This window comes from Salmo trutta, chromosome 1 (assembly GCF_901001165.1).
Source record: "Salmo trutta chromosome 1, fSalTru1.1, whole genome shotgun sequence".
Lineage (NCBI taxonomy): Eukaryota > Metazoa > Chordata > Actinopteri > Salmoniformes > Salmonidae > Salmo > Salmo trutta.
In genome coordinates this window covers 57,904,117-57,928,712 of record NC_042957.1, presented here as the reverse complement: position 1 = coordinate 57,928,712, position 24,596 = coordinate 57,904,117, and the positions used below count along the sequence as shown (strand labels likewise).

General features: G+C 42.8%; 1 long non-coding RNA gene across 1 annotated transcript in view; it reads left to right on the top strand.

The window, feature by feature from the left end:
* Positions 1–23,867, top strand: part of LOC115202545 (uncharacterized) — a 263,397-nt gene extending 239,530 nt beyond the window's left edge. Inside the window, exon 6 of the long non-coding RNA XR_003880010.1 lies at positions 23,757–23,867. This is a non-coding gene — a long non-coding RNA (uncharacterized LOC115202545). The remainder of the gene's footprint in view (positions 1–23,756) is intronic.
* Positions 23,868–24,596: the final 729 nt, after the last annotated feature.

The following is a 24,596-nucleotide window of genomic DNA, read 5'->3' as shown; positions in this document are numbered from 1 at the left end:
GTGTGTGTGTGTGTGTGTGTGTGTGTGTGTGTGTGTGTGTGTGCGCACCCGCATGCACCCGCTCCACGTACTGTATGTGTGAGTGTGTCTGTATTTTGATGTATTTGTGCGTAGGTGTGTGTGTTTGTGTGCACCGTACACCAGTCCTATCCTGTGCAGTCTCCTTGCAGTGCTCTGCATCAGTTGGAAGCTCCGCTGTTTAATACCACCTGAGTGGCAGCAGTAAAGTAGCAGTAGTAGTTAATGAAAGTGATTCATCAGATCGGAATTTCAACCCAGGGAAACTCATCACGTGTTTGTACCACTCCAAAATGATACAACTTAGTACAAAAACAAGTAAATTACAGTCCCTTCTCTCTAATGGTGTCCAATCAACTGTGCTGACTAGTGCATTACTGCTTTTACAAAGTAGCACTGAGTGAATCTAGCTGAAACAAAGTGTTGTGGAACCCAACAGAAGTGGCCAATCTGGACAGAGCGCTACACGGTGAAGCAGCAAGTAGCAAGGAGCGAGTGTGTTTCTTTACGACTCTACGGAGGATAAACAGTGTTGTGTGTGTGATTGAATGCTTCAGCAGCACACCTGCTCTACTTCGAGTGCCTGTGTCTCCGGCCCTCATCTCCCATTCAAAAGCTCCCTCCTCAGTGGAACTGGAGCATATGGTCCAGAAAGAAGCCCTCCTTCCTTTGTGCCACTGTTTACAGAAGGGCTGTATATCTAAGCAGTCCCTGGGAAGCTGTTCCACTCTTCCCCTCTCTTCCCCTCTCTTCCCCTCTCTTCCTCTCTCCCCACACCTCTCCTCCTGACATCTATCTCTGCTCAGTCTTAATGGTTGCAGTGATATATTGGTTATACTGTACATAATCTGACACATGAATATGGCCAAGTTGGGAGTCCTGGTGGGCTGCCATCTTTTAATGAACACCCTTCATTTACCCAAAACATCCTCAGTAGGAGGGAAATTCCATAGTAACAGAATTATGCTGAGACTACAGTTTTTTACTTTAAAATGTATGCCAAACAAAAACCATTGATTTCAAAGTTTAACAAACTGTACAACTCTATGCACAATGACTACTTTGAACAAATTACACAGTAAAAAAAACTGTTTGCAAATGCAAAGTTTGGTAACAGAATTATGATAAAATCTCCCTCAGTTTTATTCTGTTACCAAACTTTGTATATACACAGGTCTACCTGTAAATGTGTTTTTGTGAAATATTCTGTGGAAATTGTTAAAAGTAGTCCTTGTGCATAGAGTGCTATGGTTTGTTAAACTTTGATATCAATGTTTTTTGTTTGGTATACATTTGAAAGTGAAACATCTGAGTCTCAGCGTAATTCCGTTACCATGGAATTGCTCAGAATCTGGCTATTTGAGTGACTTATTGAGAGTAAACATAGGGTAGATTTTCTACATTGTTCCTCTTTGTAAGATGTGTCTTTCTCAGTGGGATACAAGAACAATACAATCGTAATTGTGAGTAGCAGAGTAAAACCAGCCCTTCCATATTTAAGTTAAGTAGATTGATTATGTGGGATGTTTCTGAGGCGGTGTGATGTGGTGCGATCCTCTGTAGCACCATTCACAATTGATGTATTTCCTCATTGGTGCGGAGATGGAAGGTGAGGGAGCATCTTTACTCAGGAGATCCACCTGTTTCCTGATGAAACCAGATGGTTCTCACATTTACAGGCATTTTAGGAGATGTCACGCTCATCTAAATAAAGCATGGTCTCTGCATCCAGTAACTAACATAATGCTCTGGAAGGTGGTAGAGATGGAGAGTTCTGGAAGTAGCATTTTTCACTATGATGTTTTTACACTTTTTGGGCTCAATTTCCTTTTTGAGAGGCAGAAATACTTGCAGTAGCCCATGTTATACAAAATAAGAATATATACATTGTAAACACCCACTTCCAAAGTGGTCCGTCTAGTTACTGGATCTTGGTATTTTACCAAGCAGGTTTCCATCTCCAGCTGCACCTGTGTTTCCCTGTACATTTGGACTAATTAACAAAGAGAATGATACTAAGGAAACATTAACATTCATATAATTAGATCCCATCATTGATCATTGCCTTTCAGCCCCTTGTCTAGCACATTCCCTGACATACTCTGTGTAATAGGATGCTAAGAAGCTAATGCCCTGGCCTTATGGCTTCACATGTATATTTAACATAACTCTGATGAATTAGTGAACGTGCATTAGTGATGGGTGCACATGTACCCAGGGGGCTCAAAGTCCCATGTGAGGGCACGTGTAGGTACAGTATGGCTAAAGATCTGTAAGTACTTGCGTTTGTTAATAGGTGAATGTGAATAATATGATGATTTGTGGAAGCTTAGCTTACCTAAATGGACTTTTGGTTGTGTATTTGTGAAAGTGTTTATATGGGTTTGTGTCGTTATGTTTATTTTTGTTTGTGAGAGACAGAGAGTGTGTGTTTGTGTGAGTGTATGCATGTGTGAGTGTATGCATGTGTGTGTGTGTGTGTGTGTGTGTGTGTGTGTGTGTGTGTGTGTGTGTGTGTGTGTGTGAATGTGTGTGAGTGTTCCATGGCCCTGGCAGTCTGGGGGCTCTGTGATCCATCCTCCCCTGCACCGGGGTTAAAGCCACACACTCAGGGCACACTGGCTGCAGGAGGGAGAGAGCACGGGTGGGCGGCTCATTAGATAGCACTCCCCGTGGTGTGTGAAGGAGAAAAACACCCATTAGCAAAACAAACGACGTGCCCATCGCTCACAGAAACACCAGAGATTGTTTACTGACTGCTGGGTGAATGAAGCTGCTGGCACCTACTGTACTGCCTGCTGGGGTCTTCCTCTCATACCACTTCCAGGGTCATGGATCAGAGGTTCCAGGGATTCTGTGTGTGTGTGTGTGTGTGTGTGTGTGTGTGTGTGTGTGTGTGTGTGTGTGTGTGTGTGTGTGTGTGTGTGTGTGTGTGTGTGTGTGTGTGTGTGTGTGTGTGTGTGTGTGTGTGTGTGTGCGTGTGCGTGTGCGCAGTGGAGCCTGGCCCTGAATTTGAGCCAAGCAGTGAGCTGGTCTGGTCCTTCCTGTGGAGGCGGTGCCTCCTGGGTAATTAGTCAGTCTGAGACTGAGCCATCAGGCTGACCTCTGAACCCTAACTGCCTCCTCTTCTTCCTTCTCTTCCTCTCTGACCCATGTCAGCTGACATCTCCACACCATTCCTCTCCAATCTAAAGATCAAGTGACATTTTTGACCCTCAATGTAGTATCCCAGCTAATTTGCCAGGATTCATCATAACACATGATCTCGTGGTCATTGGTTTGAATGGGGGGATGCACAGTATGGTTAATGGTTTTTTATTTCAGTGGTATTCTCATATGGTGAAGAGAGAAGTTCACATGAAAACAGTCAACAGTCTTTGTTTGTTCTCCTCATACAGTGAATGATATTATATCTCCAGTGGAACTAGCAGGCTACTTCTCCTTCCACACGGAGCCAGGCAGTAACATGACCAGCCTGTGAGCCGAGTGGTGGCAGGAGTTTTCTGAAGCGGGATAATTAGCGGGCGACTGTCAGATGATTAGCCGGGCTGCATCTAATTTTGGTCACAACCTCTGACGATAATGGTCAAATGAAATCAATGGCGTGCAGAAATGTGTGGGATTTGCTAAGCAGCATGTGCTCAATTGGCTAATTCATATCAGCCTGTCCCTTTAAATGTGAACAGGTTAGCGGCTCGGTGCTAAATGGTTAAAAGGAAATCGCTCTTGAGCATGACCTCGTCCAACTCAAAACGGTCACCTGTTTTAACTCTTTCACTGAGTGTGAATACAAATAATATTTATATTCACACTCAATGAAAGTGTTAAAACAGGTGACCATTATTTCCTAGCCAAGTATCTCAGGTCCACTTTAGTGCAGGTACTGTATCAAACCTGTTCAAATATGTTATCCATTTCCAGCACCGAGGTGTTGACTGAAGAAATAGATAATAATGAGGCCAATCATATAGAATCCTGCCTCGCAATCCTGTTTTCAACATTATTATACAGGAATGTACTGAAAAAGGGAGCTGAACAGCCTCCTAAGTTGAGCATTCTGTCAGAAAAACGAGTCCCACAAAGACATCCTTACTGCCTGAGAATGCCATTGAGTTGAGTAGCAACAGTAATGAGCAGTTGTGACTGGAGAAATACCACCTTTCAATCCCCAAATGACAGTCACCGGTCCCTGGCAGGGATTTGGCTTAATGCAGAGTTTTAAAGACATTCAGTGGGACCTGAGGATTGGAGGTGTATATTATATTGATGCACCTCCTTGTGATGACAGCCATATGTGACAGTAAATCATTGATACTTATGCATCATTTCCCCGTCCCTGACTGCCTGGCCACTGAGAGAGAGTCTACAACAGAGATACAACCATTTCTGTTGGGCTTCACTCACTGTGATGGGTACAGCTCAGGTATTCTGTACAGAGGTTAGTGTGGTTAATTATCCATGTGTCTGGGTGCAAGACAACAAAGGTAGACTTTGTTACTGTCATGTTGATTTGATTGCAATCAGCCCACAAAATGGGGATGTTTGGATGTCACCTGAGTTGTGGTTCTTGGCTGTTGGTTGAGGCACCTTGAGTGAGATGATGATGCAGTGTGTTTGGCCAAACTGGATGGAACCGGATCTGGCTCATCCAAATTCATGTCAACTTGGAGGGTGCCCAAAGGGCCTCATTTGGTGGACATTTTTTCCTGTGGGTTTCATGGTGTTCTCTGTGTGTGTATGTGTGTGTGTTTGGGGAAGGGATGGTGTGAGTGTTTTTATGTATGTGTGCAGGGTTGCATAGGTTACTTTCTAAATGTAATCCGTTACAGTTACTAGTTACCTGTCCAAAATTATAATCAGTAAGGTAACTTTTGGATTACCCAAACTCAGTAATGTAATCTGATTACATTCAGTAACTTTTAGATTACTTTCCCCTTAAGAGGCATTAGAAGAAGACAAAAATGTGTGTTACCAATTGAACCTCATCTATTGCAGGATAAATCAATGTTAAAGTTGACATAGCTGGCCATATATGGATGTTATATTTTACTTGATGGGTTGGTTATATAGGCTTCTTCTAACCCATCATTTTCTACTACATTTAATAATATGATTCAATTATATATTAACATTAAAAACCGAATGTTTTACACCTTGATCTTAAAGAATAGGACATGGAAATATGGAAGTATGGATTAACCAAATTGTTTAACCTGAGCATAACCCCAAAACTAAGGACTTATTAGCCAGCCCTACTCTGTTGTTCATGATTTTGTTGTCATGGTGGACTGATTGGGCTCAGTGATTTGAGTTGAAAAATAAATGCTGCACTTATGGAATGGCATGCTTTGAGCACTACTGAATAGTGCTATTTACATGTGAAAAATGAATGCCATATGCTGCATTTTGCTATAGGCCTATTGTTAAACTTTTTGTTGGTGACACTTTGATGTCGTGATAATCCACAGAAGCAATAACAAAATGATCGCCCTGCTTCTGTTTTGGTAAAAAGCTGAGGGATGGGCCTGGAGAAATGTAACCACTCTCAGATTACTACATTTACATTCAAGGACTGACCATCCATGATATCAAAGTTATTGTTTTAACCATGTTATGAGGCTGTACAGTGTTTGTTTACATTTACAATGTTTACAAACATTGCAGAAAAACAAGCTTATATTTTGCGTTGTCATGGAGTTTGACAGTTGAACTAAGCTCATGAGGCATTTATAAGTTATATTCTTCAACAATCAATGGAATATAAGAAAAACGGCCATCCATCATTACTTTAAGACATGAAGGTCAGTCAATGCGGAAAATTTCAAGAACTTTTAAAGTGTCTTCAAGTGCAGTCGCAAAAACCATCAAGTGCTATGATGAAACTGGCTCTCATGAGGAACGCCACAGGAAAGGAAGACCCTGAGTTACCTCTGCTGCAGAGGATAAGTTCATTAGAGTTACCAGCCTCAGAAATTGCAGCCCAAATAAATGCTTCACGGAGTTCAAGTAACAGACACATCTCAACATCAACTGTTCAGAGGAGACTGCGTGAATCAGGCCTTCATGGGTCGAATTGCTGCAAAGAAACCACTACTAAAGGACACCAATAAGAAGAAGAAACTTGCTTGGGCCAAGAAACATGAGCAATGGACATTAGACCGGTGGAAATCAGTCTTTTGGTCTAAAGAGTCCAAATTTGAGATTTTTGGTTCCAAGCGCCATGTCTTTGTGAGACGCAGATTAGGTGAACGGATGATCTCCGCATGTGTGGTTCCCACCGTGACGCATGGAGGAGGAGGTGTGATGGTGTGGGGGTGCTTTGCTGATTACACTGTCTGTGATTTATTTAGAATTCAAGAAACACTTAACCAGCATGGCTACCTTAGCATTCTGCAGCGATATGCCATCCCATCTGGCTTGCACTTAGTGGGACTATCATTTGTTTTTCAACAGTACAATGACCCAACACACCTCCAGGCTGTGTAAGGGCTATTTGACAAAGAAGGAGAGTGATGGAGTGCTGCATCAGATGACCTGGCCTCCACAATCACCCGACCTCAACCCAATTGAAATGGTTTGGGATGAGTTGGACCGCAAGTTGCAAGAGCTCATTTTTCACTGGCTGTCCACTGGCTTCAAAAACAATGATTGATATGCAGCTTAAACTTCTTGAATTCAATCATTATTGGGTTCAAATACACATTTAGATTTGTGAACAGCCAACCACAACAACCACAATCCGTAGATAACAATAAGTGATATCCGTATCTCCGTGTGATTCATCAATGTATGTAGATAACAATAAGTGATATCCGTATCGCCGTGTGATTCATCAATGTATGTAGATAACAATAAGTGATATCCGTATCGCCGTGTGATTCATCAATGTATGTAGATAACAATAAGTGATATCCGTATCGCCGTGTGATTCATCAATGTATGTAGATAACAATAAGTGATATCCGTATCTCCGTGTGATTCATCAATGTATGTAGATAACAATAAGTGATATCCGTATCGCCGTGTGATTCATCAATGTATGTAGATAACAATAAGTGATATCGTATCGCCATAGACTACACCACTGCTATCATCCTTACCTCCAAGCGTTTATTCAAATTGGATAATCTTGTCTATCCCCAGCAGTCGTACCATTGGAAGACATAGCTTGGACTGTAGTCTACAAAAGCCTATTCCTGCTCTTTTCCCGCAATCCATAAACCCAATTGGTGTGTCATCATAGTGGTCTCTGGCTTGTGGTCAGACTCGCTCAGGTGGAACAAACTTAAACTTGCGCCTTTTTTCAATGCTGATTTGAATTTCATTGAGAAAACAGAGAAGTGTCAACAACAAAAAAATTAGTTAACCTCCTTTCTGAATTTAAAAGTAATCCTCAGAGTAATCATATAGTTTTTCAAAAGTATTTGTAATCTGATTACAATATTTTTGCAGGTAACGGATTACTGTTACCATTTTTATGTAATCCCTTACATGTTGAATTACAGCTGGGATCTGAGTGGGCCAGGATGATATCCTTTGATGAGAGGGACCGCTGTATATCTGTACAGTGTGTCCCCAGGTCCCACGTCCCTTTGCCCATCTATTTGTATATGTAATCCGTTACTCCCCAACCCTGTATGTGTGTCTGTGTGTGCGTGCGTGATGCATGTGTGTGGTGTGTGTGTGTGTGCACGTACGTGAATGTGAGTTTTTGTTTTTCACTACATCTTTTGCTGGGGAACGTTGTGCGACATTAGTATTCAGTCAACATCACAGGGGTCATGTGCTCTACGCCCTGCTCTCTCCCAGCAGTACCTCTCCCAGCTACCCCCTTCTCCTCCCCCTGCCCCCACTCCCCTTTCTCCGTTTTGTGGGCTGCTGCAGGGCTTTAACTAGAAGCAAGGGGAACAAATACAAATAGATGGGCAAAGTTGTGGGACGTGAGACCTGGGGGACACACTGTACAGATATACAGCGGTCCCTCTCGTCAAAGGATATCATCCTGGCCCTCTCAGATCACAGCTGTAATTCAATTGGGGATAGACAAGAGCAGGATTTCCTTGATGCTTTTTTTCCTTTTCCTATAAACGGGCTGTCTGCCTGTCAGCATTGATAAGGCAAGCTCATGCACACTGCGGCTAACTCTCCCCAACCCGGCAGCCATACTCCATAGCGCTATACCGTTGAGTAGCTTCTCCATGATTTACTGTATGCCTGTCTGCCGTTCCCCACCTTTTCATTGGTGCCCCTCTGGAGGACTGGGCTGCCTGTCTCTCATTCTGTCTCTATTATGTTTTTTTCCCGTTGAACTATCTGACTATTGTCCATCTGATGTCTGTGTGTCTACAGCTATCTGTCTAATCTGTAGAGATGGTTGATGGAATAGGAGCTGATAGGGGAGTGGCTACTGTTCTCTCTCTGTTTCTCCCTTCTCTCCCTCGCCATTCTCTGTCTCTATCTCTGTTTGACTGGAGCCATCCACGGTCGAAGGGCCTCTGATGCTTGGTCAGTCTGTTTATGTGAGGCCGTAGACTACATCACTGCCCAGGCATACTCCAATGTGGTGGGCAGTGTGAACCATTCATCTCTCAGGTTGTATAACAAGGAGCCTACAGTATATGGATGTACTGGCTGACAGGTTTGATAGACCATAGCCTCACATGCACCTTACTTCATTTTGAAGATTGGCTCTTGGGAGCTTCGTTTGTAATATCATACTCTTGACTTTTTGACAGTATTCACATTGCTTGTCAAATTACTTACTGCCTGTAGGAAACAGCATTATATCACATAGTCGTTAAAAAACATAACTATATACATCTACCTATTGAAAAAATGTGTATGAATTATCAAGGAATGTAGGCCTACTGGCATTCAATTTCATTCCTCTTCCACTGGTTTCCGTTGCAATTGGCTCGTAACTCCACGTGACTAAGAAGTAAGAACAAACCTATGTGTCACTTGTCTCCATTGGCAGAATGAAGAGAAGGGGAGAAAAGGTGTGGTTGGGGACGGGGAGGAGAGGCTGGAGAGAAAGTAGGAGCGAGAGAGTGAAAGAGAGAGGGAGTAAGCGAGAGGAGAGAGAGTGAGAGAATGATGGAATGCATCAGCATGGTGAGGTAGCTAATGCTTCATAAGATTGGCAGTAAAGTGTGCCTTTGGATGGCGGGCTGACTTTAGTGTGTGCATTACTGAGCTGCATAAATCTGGGTGCCCCCGTTTTGCCTGCCTGCCTGGGTTTGCCTTTAATTACCTGAGCAAGCCTGCCCGGCCTGCGCACCGCTCCTAGCTAGCGCTCAGCTCTGCTCACCACCAGGCAGCACTTCCCTAATGGGGCTGCCTCACTCAGGCATCACTCTCACTCATTCTGGCCAGCTGGCAGGATGGCCTGGGGGCGAAGCCTGGCCTTCTATTATGACTGGAAGTCTCCATCGTAACTCACACCTGTAGGTCCCCATGTTATGTATGTGTGGCTCTCTCTCTATCCGTCTGAGTCTCCATAATAACTATGGTATAATGGAGTCGTACCCGGCTCCACGAGGGGGCAAAATCAGGCTTAGCACCCTCAGTTCAAACCTGAGCCTCCTCAGTTTTAGTTTTGTACCTATATAAAAATAGAAAAAAGTTTAAATGATTGAGTGACAGGTTAGCTTAAAATCTGTATCTCCACTGCTCTGTCAGCACAATGGGTGTGTGTAGGAGGCAGTGGCGGTCGGTGCCGTTTAAGATGGCCTTATTTCTATAACAGCATATTGGATGACTGTCATTCATACTCCAGTCACTCAGCTCAATGTAACATCGATAGGTTTAGGCTACTGCATGATACTAATATTTTCCTTGTACCCATCATGAGGTTGCTACAACCTAGCCTGTGAATGAAAGTTTACAACGTTGGTGCACAGGTCGAGAGAATCAAGGTGTACAGTTTACATTCAGCAGCAAGCAGTTTAGCAGTTACCCTGGCGGGCCACAGTGGCAATACATTACATTGTCTTTCTCTCTCTTCTTTCTCTTTGAGTCAGCTTCTCACCCCATTTTATGCACTGCAGTGCTAGCTAGCTGTAGCTTATGATTCCAGTTCTAGATTCATTCTCTGATCCTTTGATTTGGTGGACAACATGTCAGCTCATGCTGCAAGAGGACGTCCTCTGGAAGTCCTCTGTAATGTCCGTCGTATAGAGAGGACCAAGGCGCGGCGTGTTGAGTGCTCATGATTATACTTTAATGAAAACGAAACACTTTTACAAAGAAACAAAACGACAGCAAACAGTTCCGTCAGGCAGCAGACAACAAAACGGAAAAACAACTACCCACAAACACAATAGAAAAAAACCCAACTTAAATATGATCTCCAATTAGAGGCAACAAGGACCAGCTGCCTCCAATTGGAGATCAACCCCCCCAAAAAAAACATAAAAATAGAAACCTAGAATATAACATAGAAATAGAAAACATAGAAAACCACCCGAAAACACCCCCTGTCACGCCCTGACCTACTCTACTATAGAAAATGACATCTTACAAGGGTCAGGACGTGACATCCTCATAATTACTGTGTAGGTCTATGGAAGGGGGTGAGAACCATGAGCCTCTTAGATTTTTTATTGAAGTCAATGTACCCAGAGGAGGACAGAAGCTAGCTGTTCTCCGGCTACACCAAGGTGCTATCCTACAGAGTGCTGCTAAGGCTACTGTAGACCTTCATTACGTAACAGTGTGTTTTAATCAATTATTTTGTACTTACGTATCGGCCTCAAGGCCTTCGTCTGAACTCAAGGCCTTGAGGCCGATACGTAAAGCTTAATAAAGAGCAGTGATACTAAGAACAGTGTGCAGGTTTCTGCTTTTTCTCATCTTATTCAACTGTTGCCATGCACCTGCAACAAAGATAGCTCAAATGTTTGAGTGCCTTTTGAATTTTGAATCAATTATTTGGTGACGTGAATATATTTAGTATAGTTTTATCCAAAAAGGATAACTTTTTAATGTTTCACTATTTTTATTTTTATGAAATTCACTGAGGAGGATGGTCCTCCCCTGCCTTCTCTGAGGAGCCTCCACTGGTACGGGGGCTATGGAAAGCCATTGGGGCGCAGGTTTTCCGTTAGCCGGTATTTGCCAGCATTCTGCAGATTAAATAAATAAAAAGACGATTAAAAAATGTTTTAGCTGTCCAAATTGTCACTGTTGCCCTGCTGCTGAGGACAGAGAGAAAGTGAGAGAGGAGCATTGGCCTAGGCTACTGTTGATTGCGAAGATGGAGACCTTTTTTGTTGAAGTAAAATGAAAGTTAGAGAGTATGCCTCAAGGCAGAAAATCCCACAAGGCAGGGCTCCAGACTGCAACCATTTAGTCACATTTTTCAACCTTTTGACAGCTGGCTGTGGGAGTTAAAAAATGTATTGGTTGCATCGGTGTGGGCTGCACATTCATTCACCTTACTAAAAACGTCCTATTTTTTAGGAGGCTAAAACCATGATTTGGTCAAACAGTAAAGTACATTATCCTCATGACTCCTGTAATGAAAGTGTCTGACTCCTGTACCTGCTTAGATGGGGCCTGCTGCTGTGTCAAGTGAGCCACTTGAAAAGTGTTCTGATTGTATACAATTTTAAAATCTAAATGTACCTTTAGATTAATACATGGGTACAATGAGTGGGTATTATCTTTAGAGTTAGTGAGCTAGCAAACATTTCGAGTTTCCACTTACTCAGGTGGGGAATTAGCCCCAAATAAATCTATGATATTAGAGCACAAAAAGATGCAGGCAAATTTATATTGGGAAAAAAATATGTTTTCTTGTTGAGAGAATGCCAACATTGCGCAAAGCTGTCATCAAGACAAAGGGTGGCTACTTTGAAGAATCTCAAATATACAATATATTTTGATTTGTTTTACACTTTTACACTTTTTAGTTACTACATGATTCCATATGTGTTATTTCATACTTTTGATACCTTCACTATTATTCCACAATGTACTTTTTTTTTTAATAATGAAAGCCCTTAAATGAGTAGGTGTGTCCAAACTTTTGACTGGCACTGTATATATTTTAATATTAATACAGTGGTCGCCAAAGACAATAGGCCTATGCATGCAATGCCCTAATGTATTTAGTGTTCAAATCTCCAAACTGTGAGGTCGACAATTATTGTTGTAGGAAAGAAAAAACAACAATACAATATAAAACAACAATATAAAGTTTTGCATATGCTACAGATTGAAACACAAGGAATAGTGTTTTTGTAGTTAGTTATAGGCCGTTTTTAAGGACATGTGACTCTTCTGAAAAGGTAAGAATCAATCTAGCTGGTTGTTTTTTAAATTAAAATCTTGTAGGGCGCTGTCCATGGTGCTGATAGAGCGTAGTGGAGATTTCGCACCAACCTGTCATTTCTTGGTCAAAAGCATTTGAATTTCTATGTTTATTGTGGTATATTTTGTGATATAAGCAGAATTCAATATAATTCCAATGCAAGAGCCCAAATGTCATTGTACGCCGATGATTCATGTTTTCTTTTATCACCACAATTAGAGTCTCTCCACGGCCTCATAGAGGATCTAGATACTTTTGCTATCCTCTCTGGATTAAAACCAAATTATGATAATTTTACATATTGGATCACTAAAAAATGCAAATTTTACATTACCATGTAGTTTACCAATTAAATGGTCTGACAGAGATGTGGACATACTCGGTATACAAATCCCAAAATAAAGAAATTATCTCACTCCAATACATTTTTATAGAAAGTTAGCAAAAATAGATAAGATCTTGCTACCATGGAAAGGAAAATACCTGTCTATTTGTGGGAAAATCACCCTGATTAACTCTTTAATCATATCACAGTACCTATTTGCTTATGGTTTTGCCTACACCTAGTGACCTGCTTTTTAAATTATATGAACCAAAAATATTCAATTTTATTTGGAACAGCAAGCCAGATAAAATTAAAAGGGCCTATTTATATAAGGAATATGAATTAGGAGGGCAGAAATTATTAAATATTAAAGCATTAGATCTCTCACTAAAGGCATCAGTCATACCAAAGTTATATTTAAATCCAAACTGGTTTTCTAGTAAATTGGTACAAATGTCTCATCCTATGTTCAAGAAGGGCCTTTTTTCCCTTTATTCAGATTACACCTGCCCACTTTCGGTTGTTTGAAAAGGAAATAATCTCCAAAATATCTTTATTTTTTTAAACAAGCCTTAGAAAGTTGGTTGCAATTTCAGTTTAATCCACCTGAAAAGGCAGAACAAATAATACAACAAATATTGTGGTTAAATTCAAATATAGTAATTGATTAAAAAAAAATGTATTTTTCGAAGAAATGTTTAAAAAAGTTATAATTTTAGTGAATTATATCATAAATAGGACTGGTGGAGTTATGTCACACATGCAGCTAACACAGACATATGGAAATGTCTGCTCTACCCAAAATTACAACCAATTAATTGCAGCATTACCACAAAAAATGGAAGAGGCAAGTAGAAGGGGAAAAAAGTAAGGAACTTGTATGTCGGTCCTGTATTAAAGAACATAAACGGTTAAAGAAAAGTGTGATAAATAAAACATATACCAATTTCATTCAAGGACCAAAAAACTGATAGCTGTGCCATATAAATTGCAAAATAGTTGGGAAGAGATTTTCGATGTGCCCATTCCATGGCACATGGTTTATGACTTGATACGCAAAACAACGGCGGATTCAAAACTTAGAATTTTTCTATTTAAATTACTATACAAAATTCTTGCAACTAATAGAATGTTAGTCTTCCCTGTGGCTCAGTTGGTAGAGCATGGTGTTTGCAACGCCAGCATGGTGTGTGCAACGCCAGGGTTGTGGGTTCGATTCCCACGGGGGCCGGTACAAAAAAATATAAAAAATGCATGAAATGTATGCATTCACTACTGTAAGTCGCTCTGGATAAGAGCGTCTGCTAAATGACTTAAATGTAAATATATATGGGGGATAAAATCTTCCCAGCTCTGCAGATTCTGCTGTGAGGAGGCAGAGTCATTAGATCATTTATTTTGGTATTGTCCATATGTAGCTCGTTTTTGGTCACAGGTCCAGGAATGGCTGAAGAATTGCAACATTTGCCTAGAACTAACGCTGCAGATAGCAATACTGGGTGATTTGAAAAGCCATAGTCAATCAATCAATAATATAATAATTATTTTAGCAAAAATGTTTATTTTTAATTTACAATCTGTAGAAGCTATAAGAATAGAAAGGTTCAATTGTTTTGTGAAGCATCACAGCACAGTTGAAAAATATGTGGCAAATAGAAATCTGAAATGGATGATGTTGATGGATAGATGGGAGGGGTTGAATGGAGCTGAAGGGTGGGACTAATAACAAGATAAACAATGTAAAACATACGGGGTCTGTAAAATGTATATAGGTTCAGAACTTTTGTGATATAGCACAGTTACAAATAGAAATCAAACTGGATGGACATCAGAAATAGAGGAAGGACTAAAAACAAACAAAAAATAACTATTGTAAAATAGACTGTAAAATGTGTATAAGATGAGACAATTGAAGGTAAAAGCCAAAGTGTTTATTAGTTTACTCCAATTGGGCGATCGGTGGTAGGGTTTGCGATAGGTATATTCTTTAAAAGAAATACATTCTATTATTGTTCTCTTGGTAGCCTATTGGTTCTCGTGGTTGTAAACGGAATTGTACGTATTGGAAACGTTTTCGAATTTGTCACGTCTGCTCCCGCTCTGCACCCCCCCCCCCCCCCGCCAGGCTGCCCTGCATCACGCACTTCTTCCATATATTACGCACACCTGCCTTCCCTCGTCACGCACTTCAGCGATATTGGACTCACCTGGACTCACTCATCACCTGTTATTACCTCCCCTATATTTGTCAGTTGCCCAGCTCTGTTCCCTGCTTCTGCATTGATTGTCTTTTGTTTGTGTTACCTGTTTGCTGACACTGTTCCTGTCTCGATCTATGTCCGTTATTTATCAAATGTTTTACTCCCCGTACCTGCTTCGTCTCGCCAGCGTCATCACATGTGACAGAATTTGATTCAAAAACGTGCATTGTGCCATATCACAACATGTTGCTGTACTCATGAGCTGCATGGTTTCCCATGTCTGAAGTGGGCCTATTGGCATATTTGTTTGGCAAGACAGCAGTGCATGTCTGCATCTCACAGTAATAGGCTGTAGGCTGTTTTGGTTATCTGGCTCTCCATTCACTTTTTCTTTACTGTGTTTGTTTACTGTTAATGTAACTAGCCTAATTATAGATTGTGTCATGCCTTTATCCATCTGATATTTTGTTTACTTGGCCTACTTGGTACCGCTGAGTTGTTCTGTTCCCATTCATTCACATTCGCAGTTTTGTCTGTAATTTTGTTTGCATGCATGAATATCTAGCATTTAGTTTGCATTGTTTTGGTAAGACAGCTGTGTGTCTATAGGCTGTTTGTAATAGGTGAATTGCCCTATTATCTTGTAGCTTATATTCATCACTAGAACGGCCTTGCATTAGTGTGTAATGTGCTGTCCAGCAGAGATTGGCACAAAATCTGTAGCCTACCTGTCATGGCATTTGAACTTTATGTTTATTGTGGTATAGCATGATATAAGCAGAATTCGATATAATTGCAATGCAAGAACCCCCCAAAATTGTGCCCCCTCGCTGATTTCAACTGCCCCCTTAGTCACTTTATCCTGGCGCCGGGTCTGAGTGGATTGGAGAGGTGGGGAGGGGGAAGTAAGGGCTGTATGGGGACTTTAGATCTACGTATATTATATTCACTGTGAGACGTGTATTTTGAAAGGTATAAATTCCTTTTAGATCAACAGTGGCGGGTTCCGATGGTTTACAGTATGTCACGTTCAATGCAACAGCAACCAATGATCTGGAGCCATTAGCTTCCTGGTCTATGGAGTGTCCTTGGGGTTTTGCTGTCAATGATTGACAGTGCATGACAGTTTCGCCAATTGTCATGTTCACGGTGCCTCTCCTTCTCTTTATAATGTGGAGCCTAACAATGTGCCAAGAAGTAAAATAGAGACTAAAATACATCAGCGCAATCCCTTTGTTTCAGCCCATAAGAAGCCGTCTCACGGCGCTTCGCATGAGCTCCTTGTGTCTCCACCGTCTTGAATGACTCACACTGACCTTGGAGATTATTGCTATACTAGACAGAAAAAATGCTATATGTTTGTCAAGAGCTGTCTGTCATCAATGAGCTTTTGTGTTGAGTATCGATCGCCTCCTCGGCAGGACACAGAGGTTGATGGATGCACAGCAAACAGACTCTGCATCGCCAGCAAGCAGCAGCAAGCCTCCCCTCCCTCCCTCCCCTCCCCGGCCGGCCCAGCCAAGGGGTCTCATGATGGGATGTCAAGACAGGGCAACATCCCCCCTCCTCCCCATCCCATACCCCAGACCCCCGTCCCTCCACTCTCTCCCCTGTTCCTGTTTATTCTGGAGCTCTCTCCATCTTCAGTCTCTCCGTGGCATAGCTATAGCCAGGGCACCAAGCCGCGCAGCCGTTCATTAGCAAACATGGAGTGGATTACTGTAGGTTAGCGCCGCTCCTCCCGTGTCGATAACCCAGCCTGATTGCTTTGTAAACGGCAGAGTCGCTAACAAGAGTTCCACCACTGTATCTGCGGCGCACATATAAAGATAACAATACAATTCCCCTATCAGTTGACCTGGTTTCTCTTCAGTTAGTAAGCTTCTGCCTCTGGAGTGCAGTTGAGCGGGCCATGGTCTTTATAAAGCTGATACTAGACAACATGAATGTGGAACACGATGTGAGAGCCATCATCCCTGGTGATTCTTTTTTATTTTTCAGGAAGGACCGACTGCTGCGGCACTGTAGCATTCACACTTTGTCTTCGGTACAAGTGAAAATGGCAATAATGCTAATTTGGATGAATTTACCCACAAAATAGGTCAAAATATGATTTATTAAGAAAATAATCTATGCCAGAAATCAGAAAAATATCATTGGGCGTGCTTTGTTTTGTCCCTTGACCTGATTTGACCCTGTATGGCTCCCTCCCTAGCTGCACAACATGGATATGGTATGAGGTCTGGCTAATCGATCTGCTTTGATATTTTATAGACCCCCCCACCTCCTCCTCCTCCACCTCCCCCACTGTGTGAGCTGCTGCTCGAGTATTTCCTCAGTGCAGGATTACTGATGCTATCCACCTTTTGCCACGAGGGCTCTTAAACAGACACTTGTCATCAGCCCCTGACCAAGGACATAAATAGATCAAATAGGCTGTGTTTACACAGGTAACCCAATTCTGATCTTCTTTTCACTAATTGGTCTTTTGACTAATCAGATCAGCTCTGAAAAATATCTGATGTGAAAGATCTGATGTGATAGGGCAAATGAAAAATACATGCATTCATCAATTAATACAGAGCATCTGGGTGAGGAATACATCTGGCATAATATTCACCACAGTTCAAGTCATTCAAACAGCCCTACTGGGCACTTCACCCAGATACTGGATCCAAATTGATAAAACAATGTCAGAGTTTGCAGACTCAATAACACTTAGAGGGATATAGGAAAACAAGCGTTGCCATACATGGCAGAAAAGTCTGGCAGATTACAGGAGATTTTCTGGCCCTCGGGACTTCTCACTCAACTGATGTTGACAAAGCAGAGCCGATGTAGGTTGAGTGGTAGAAAATCTATTGGAAAGAGAAAGCATTCAACTATGCAGGCCTGTATATGATAGCATTTGATATGTGCTCTTTGTGGGGGTTTTCTCGCTCCCCGTGCCAAGGGTTGTGTAGCCATAAATTATTCAAAAGTCAAATCCAAAAATCTACTAAATAAAATCTTTGGTTCCCCAAACTGTACTTCACAAAAAGGTTGTTTATAACGATGGTAAACCACGTCTCTCAGTGCTGCTAGCAATCAATAGTCTGATGCAATCCTAAAGGCCCTTCATCATAACTCCATTCTACTGAGTGGACCAGTCCACCTTAACACAGGCTACAGTGGAGACATAGAGACATGTGCTGCATTTCCATCCACTGTTGTCTCTCCCAGTTCTCTCCAATTGCCAGGACCTCAAGAATTCTCCTGCAGTTTTAAATAAAACATTTTTAAACAGCTCCCAAAAATGTGAATGCTTGTCAAATATTTCATGCTGTATAGTTTCAATTTAATAGCTAATTTATTTATTGATTAATTTTATTGTTGGCTGCCAAGTAAATTCTTATCCTCAGATGATGAAGGGTGATGAAGATGATGATGATGACGTCAGTAATAGTTTTGAAGGCTACTAAATCAATAACAGTTCCAGTGCTGATGACACTGATGTCATCCATCGTCACAGGCTCTCTTCCTCCTCCTCGTCCTCCTTCCCAGATCCAGTGCTCTTCATCAGCTGGGTCTGGGTCTGGGTCTGGGTCTGTGTCTGGGTCTGGGTCTGGGTCTGGGGACCAGGCTTGTTATTAGTGCTGTGAGTCCCTTCCTTCCTTCCTGCCTGCAGCCAGATATGGCTGGTGCTGGTGCTATAGCCTTATTCATCTCCATACTGGAAGTCAACAGGCCTCTGCTCTAATGGGGAATGATTAAAGAGTAGAGGAGCCAGTAGAACTCACTCAGCGAAAGTTCAGAAAGTGCAGCCAGTCCATGACTGAACATGGCTCCATTCATAATGCACAAGGACAGGAGAGTAGAAAATTGGAGAGGATGTGAGTGGAAAGGCGAGAAGAGGAGAGGAGAGGAGGGGTGAAAGGAGAGGAGAGGAGAGGAGAGGAGAGGAGGGGAGGGGAGAAGGGGTGAGCAGAGAGGAGAGGACAGGAGAGGAGAGGACGGGAAGAGGAGAGGACTGTAGAGAACGGGAGAGGCGGGGGATTGTAATGGAGGGAGAGTAGAGTAGAGGACAACATGGAGGGAGAGGAGAGTAGAGGACGGGAGAAGAGAGGAGAGTAGAGGTACGGGAGAGTAGAGGATGGGAGAGGAGAGTAGAGGACTGGAGAGTAGATGAGGGAAGAGGAGAGTAGAGGAGGGGAGAGGAGAGGAGAGTAGAAGTGAGGTGGAGAGGAAGGCGGAAGGGAGAGTAGAGTAGAGTAGAGGACAGGAGAGGAGAGGAGAGAAACGGGAGAAGAGAGGAGATTAGAGGATGGGGAGAGAGCAAAGGGGAAGGAAAAGAAAAGGAGAGGAGATGGCATTTACTGTAGCTGGAGCTATCTAAGGAAAACACGCTACTACTGGAGCCTCCCTCCCCTCGCTGGCCCTACCGCCTCACTATGACACAATAACTACATTAGCTCTGATCAAGTTCATAAGCGCTATGGCAAGCTACAGTTATATGCAGCCTATCTATTCTGCCTTTATTCGTTTTTCTTTTTTATATGTTATGGTATTAAAATAATTGTTCACTTTGAATGTAATGACTCATCTATTAACAGGGCTGGTGTTATGAGAGGAGGGATACCTCAGGGACCTCGTTCTTTCTTCCTACTGCTGGGTTCCTGGAGGAGGGAGGGTGGCGGGAGTGGGCTGATGGTAGTTCAGTACGTTGGTGGGTTTCACTGTTAGGATCAGACCAGATCAGCCCTACAGCCTCAACATCAGGAGCCAACGTGGCTAATTTACATATCTTTGAAGAAAATGGAACCTCTATGTTGAGCAGCTAAAATGGCAGGCAGAAAGAGATAGAAAGAATCAAACTGGCTGACTGACTGGCTGACTGGCTGGCTATTCCAGCTGCACTGATTTACAAGGGCTATCATCAAACTCTATGTCTATCATAACGCCTCTGTCTTCCATGGGCAGGTTTTTCTTTTCTCTCCCTGGTTTGCTGCATTTTACATATGTGGCGGCGTATGTTGCACTCTCAGAAAACATTTGTTATGATTTAAGAGGACCTGCAGCAGTGTATACTGCACCTGTCACTATCTGATTATTTTATAGCCTGTGCATTGTTCTCTGGCATTTAATTAGTAATTACATGGTAGCAATTTGCATTTTGTAATACTTATTTTATGTGATTGACAAGGAAAAAGGAAAACATATTTGTTTAAAATTCTCCAAAGCATTGCTTTTGATCTGAATCCAACTGTATTATTTTGGAGCAATTGTGTAGTGTACAGAGTAGACAAGCCTATTTATCTCAGCGTCAACCTATTTTAATGTAGAATAGGGAAAGCACATTGGAGCAGGAATCTTCTTTCTTATTAAGTACTATTATCATTCTTTGAACATGTCCAGAGTAATACCATCATACGTCATCAACACAGGAGGACTATTTATTACTCCAACAGATTCGATGCAGGTTCATTCCCTACATGTTTATGCATCCATGGGCATAGCTCAGGAAGAACATAATCCGGAATGAGAAGGCTCTGTGGACTACAGTTCAAAGAGGATAAGCAATGACAAATTCTGGACCTGAGGACTCACGGAGAGCACGGAAAAAAAGAGATTAAGAGGAACACCATTGTTTACCTCCTCCAAGGTGCAGGGTACTTTGTTGTTTATAAATGTTGCTAGCTTTTATTGGTTACCTTGCAGGCTTTTGGAATGAGGAAGGGGGAAAAGACTTGAGGAAGGACTCAGGAGGGGGTTCGATACAACTTTAATAATGCGTGGCAGGGGCTAAATGAGCCATTCTGCGGTACTCTAAGGCATCTCTCCCCCACCCATCCCCCCTCACGGTATCATGCCCTGAATTATTAAAAGTGTTGTTTGCCCTTATTGCATTGCAGCAATGTGCCTTGTCGCTAGAAACAAGGAGCTCTGAGCTGCATCGCTCTGGAGCTCTGTGCTCCAGCTCCCCACCTTCATCTGCATTGTCAGGGGAGCACATGTGAGAGCAGTGGCCAGGGAAGGACGCACACACACACACACACACTCACTCAAAAGCAAATAAACCCTGCACATTTGGTTCATAAAAAAAAAATCTCATCCAACACCTAAGTTATTGCAAGCACTTTTGACAATAATTGACCGATACATTTTTTTTTTTTACTTCATTCAATGCTTTGTATTGTGCTACAAATGACTACCACTAATACTGCATGCACTGCTTATGGTTTGCAGTGAGAGGTACACATTTTAGGGGATTTTGTTTAAGTGTCCTCATTTGGTGAATGATGTCTTTCTGGGTTGTGTGACTCTGAATGAAAGGGGAGTCCAACATACCGATCCACAAAAAGAGGAGGGTACACGCCAGGCACAACTCATGTCGAAAGAGACCTGCAGCACTCACTTAATAAAACAAACACCCACCACCCCCCATCACCAATCACATCACATCACAATTGTCCTTGTGATTTGGCCATTACTCTCTGTTAGAAGCTTCCTGTCAAATGCCCCGTTCTGATAGTGTAACAAAAACATAAAATAAAGAATAGTGATGAAAAATGTAATATGAAGGTCTGGGATAATAACATTGTGGAGACCGGCACCAATGATGTAGAAAGGATACAGGCTGTGCTGCCAAAACCCCCCCCCCCCCCCCCCCCGCCTGCCTCTCTCCTACCCTCCCCCCCCCGGACCCGCCTGCCTCTCTCCTACCCCCCCCCGCCTGCCTTCTCTCCTAACCCCCCCCCCCGCCTGCCTCTCTCCTACCCCCCCCCCCCCCCGCCTGCCTCTCTCCTACCCCCCCCCCCCCCCCCGCCTGCCTCTCTCCTACCCCCCCCGCCTGCCTCTCTCCTACCCCCCCCCCCTTCTCTACATTTTAATCACACAATGAATAATTAATCAGAGGTTGGCCTCGATAATGTTGAGTCTGCAGATAAGATAGAAGCACACAACTGCTGAGAGGAACTAACAGAAAAAAGACATGGGCACCAAAAACAGAATATCAACTCTTTAACACAGACGGACCAATAACCACATGTCACCAGATTAAAGAATGAACACATGTTATTTAATGGAAGAAATGCTCCACATGCTCTTTTAAATAGTGGAACTATGAGCTGAAATCAAATGGTTTTTTTAGCACCTTTACATTCTGGCTGCATCTCAGAGGCAGTTACAGAGAAGATGTGACAAACAGCCTCGAGCCGTCCTGTTTATGAATATGTAGCTAGAGGGATACTGTATTGATTGCTTGATTGCTTGATTTTCCCTACACTTTAAATTCCTCTGTAGTGAAGTGGTGTCAGAACTGAGGAGAGAGCTAACACTCAGTCACAGGACCACAATGTCGTCTTCTTTCTTCTCAGAGAAGTATTACATCATCTTTCCGTACTCCAAAGGTATTACTGTAACGTGTTGGAGACTGAGGCAGTTTAAGGTTGACTGTAGTAATAAGGGTTACTGTCAGTAACAGTAACCCTTTATCTCATGCTGCACAGTGAAGTGCTATTGCACAGTGAAGTGCTATGTACTTATTCCAATATGTCCACCCATCCCCAGCACACTGTATTTAGGAAGAACATGACACTGTATCAGAGGATGATAGAAGCACTTATGCTGCTACTCGCTGGGGAAGGCCCCTCTCTTAATTAGCAGTAGGAGCTCATTGACGCTGCTCCCGGCCTGCAGTGTATCTCTCTCTCTCTCTCTCATCTCTCTCTCAATCTCTCTCTCTCTCATCTCTCTCTCTCTCTCTCTCTCTCTCTCTCTCTCTCTCTCCTCTCCCTCTCTTTCTCACTCACTCACTCACAGACACACACTTGCACACACGCTCTTGAAAAGAATGGGTGAAAAAAATGGTGTGATCCCGGATGGCAACAGCAAAGCAATCACAGCGTAGCAATGCCCCCACCGCCTGGCCCATTAATAACAGTAATACACACACCCGCGCCTAGCCACCTCCACCGCCAGCCGCCGAGAGCACCACTGACACTTAATGGCCATTTTTTACTTTTTTTTTTAAATAATGCATGTGTTGCTTGTCAGCACTACTTCCAGTTTCCCCCCACCTCCCTTTGCAGCATTCCTTTGTGCAGAAATTACAATGGGGACCTGCGTTCATCATACTTGGGGATGTGTAGTAGTGTGTGTGTAAATCATATGTTGTGGGGACCTTAGTGTTAGTGTGTGGGCTGGCTCCTCAGCTGCTGCAGGGGCCTAACTAAGAGCGGTTCTCTCTCTCCAGGCAGAAGCCATTCATACACAGCTGCCGTGTCACTGTGGCCAGGGCTGGAGGAGGAGGCTGAGGGCTGGGCTTACGTCTCATACAGGGTTGCCAATGTTGTGGTCTGACTGTCCTCACATGGAGAGTGTGCTAATGGGGGTGGTAATAATGCGACTAAGGGGGGGAGGATGGAGGGAACGGGAGTTCGAGGGTCAAGGAGTTTGACTTCCTGTTTGATGGAACAAGGACTAACCAGAGCTGTATGTAACATACCGTATGAGGCACAGTCATGGGTGGCTTTGTACAGACTTTCTCTGACAGATCTTTCCTTCAGCACACCTCTGATCACTACACACTGATGTTATCACTGTAAGCATCTCATTAGGCTAGCTGGAGGTTCCATCATATGCAGTTGGAACACATGTACTTGTGCTATCGATTTCACAGCAGCTACGTTTCCCTGTTCATCATAACCTCTGAAATCAATATTCATAACAATCAATGTGGTGCTCTCTATTATATTTCTTATTTCTTTCTTTTATTTCAATTCCTGTGGCTGTGCAATGATTTCCTATGATTTAATTTTCCAATCTTGCTAATAAAGCCTAGTACATTGCTGGAGTATAGTGTAGTCCATTTGAATGACTCTGTGTTTTTCTCTCCTCTCTGTTTGTGTCCCTGTAGGAAACACGTTGTGTAAATCAGGAAGCATTGCTGTCTTCGGGAACGTGGTGTACAGCGGGCTGCTCAACGAGCACCTCTGGCATTTAGGAGTTCCCCTCTTCACGAGACTGGTGAGAGCAGCTCTGGCCCCTCATGTCACACTTACTTCTCACACTTACCTCCATTTTGTAGTGAGCGCCTCACGTGGCTCCGTGGTGCAGCGGAGAATTCAGGTGGATGAATCTCTGCCTGCAGTCTCTTGTGGCTGGGTTTGATGCCCCTACTGTTGACATCTTGTTATCTGAAGTTGTTATATGTTCCACGATATGAAAGTCCTGCACAGTAAGTTTTAAGTTTAGGAATCCCCACCACATCTAAGCCATTTGTTGTATTTCATTCTTTTGAAAGGCTTTGGTTCCTCTAAAGGTTTGAGCTGAAGCTAAGAAAGCCCCATGTGGGTACAAGTGAAGACGTCAACAAAGTCTTCTACATTCTTCTCTGGCCCTAGATACAGAGGTGAAGGCATATGTGGTTGTTTTTTCCTCTGCCTTTGAGGTTCTTATAGAGAGACAGTCTAGTTCCCTTTGGGAAAAGAGCATAACCAGCTAAATAATTCATGAAATGTAGTTTCATGCAGACAGCCTAAACGAAAATTACAAGATTATAATTAAGGGCTTGAGAGTACAAGTTGATACTTGGGTTAAGAATGAATGATAAGTATTTACCCTTTCTGTCAAAAGGAAGTTTCATGTTGGTTTAGACTTGGATATAAATCGGCTGATGTCAGTTGGCATACAGGCTTTCAGTAATGTCACACAGGGATAAGAAATGTTGACAAACTCAGGATGGGTAACTTGTTAT